At 52.7% G+C, this 1,338-nt stretch overlaps 1 pseudogene; it reads left to right on the top strand.

Moving 5' to 3' along the window:
• The first annotated feature begins 239 nt into the window (after positions 1-239).
• Positions 240-791, top strand: LOC116465782 (small ribosomal subunit protein uS9-like; annotated as a pseudogene).
• Positions 792-1,338: the final 547 nt, after the last annotated feature.

Raw genomic sequence — 1,338 nt, 5'->3', positions numbered from 1 at the left:
CCCTGCACAGCGCCTCCCCCACCTCCAAGCCGAACCAGGCCACACCCTCCCCTGCGCTTCTCCTGCTCATCCATGGACAACGAACGCTACAGACCACCGAGTTGGCCCCCACACCCTTCCTGGGGGTGGGGGTGTCTTCATGAAAATGGAGGGAAATAGAGATGCTCTCAGCACAGTAGTGCACCAGAGTCGTGAGGCCACCAATGATGGCAAAAGAAAGGTGCACTCCTTTTCCGGTTGCGGCGCCGCGCGGTGAGGTTCTCTAGTGCGCGCTCGAAGCCATGCCGTCCAAGGGACCGCTGCAGTCGGTGCAGGTCTTCGGACGCAAGAAGACAGCCACAGCTGTGGCGCACTGCAAACGCGGCAATGGTCTCATCAAGGTGAACGGGCGGCCCCTGGAGATGATTGAGCCGCGCACGCTACAGTACAAGCTGCTGGAGCCAGTTCTGCTTCTCGGCAAGGAGCGATTTGCTGGTGTAGACATCCGTGTCCGTGTGAAGGGTGGTGGTCACGTGGCCCAGATTTAGGCTATCCGTCAGTCCATCTCCAAAGCCCTGGTGGCCTATTACCAGAAATACGTGGATGAGGCTTCCAAGAAGGAGATCAAAGACATCCTCATCCAGTATGACCAGACCCTGCTAGTAGCTGATCCTCGTCGCTGCGAGTCCAAAAAGTTTGGAGGCCCCGGTGCCCGGGCTCGCTACCAGAAATCCTACCGATAAGCCCATCATGACTCAAAATTCACCTGTATAATAAACAGTTTTGAGGGATTTTAAAGTTTCAAAAAAAAAAAAAAAAAGAAAGAAAGGTGCACTGGTTTCCTGGCTGTGCCTTTCCGAGGGCCATTTTCTTTCACCCTCTCCCCTCCTCCATGGCTCCTAAAGTCTCGTCTGCTGCAGGAAGAGGAAAATTGGACAGAGCCAAGGTCCTGGGTGGATGGAAGGGCCTCCAGGACCCCCCGGATGTGGAGGAGGGAGGGAAAAGCTAGGGTAGGGCAGAAAGAATCCCCAGTGTCCCCATCCCTGGGGAGGGCAGCTCTGAACATGCAAATATTTGATGGATTTACAAGAAAGATTTCCTTCTGGAATAGACTGTATCTGTACACGCTTTCAGATAACATGGGAATAGCTGAAGAGTCCTAATGTCACGAGGAAGGGGTCTCGATCTAGATCCCAAGAGAGGGTTCTTGGATCTTGCAAGAAAGAATTCAGGATGAGTCTGTAAAGTGAAAGCAAGTTTATTTTTTTGTTTGTTTGTTTGTTTGTTTTTATTTTGAGACAGAGTCGCTCTGTCCCTCAGGCTGGAGTGCAGTGGTGTGATCTCGGCTCACTGCAACCT

The sequence above is a fragment of the Hylobates moloch genome, unplaced genomic scaffold (assembly GCF_009828535.3).
Source record: "Hylobates moloch isolate HMO894 unplaced genomic scaffold, HMol_V3 SCAFFOLD_10095, whole genome shotgun sequence".
Lineage (NCBI taxonomy): Eukaryota > Metazoa > Chordata > Mammalia > Primates > Hylobatidae > Hylobates > Hylobates moloch.
Note: the sequence above shows the minus strand (reverse complement) of the source record. Positions and strands in the feature narration are given on the sequence as shown.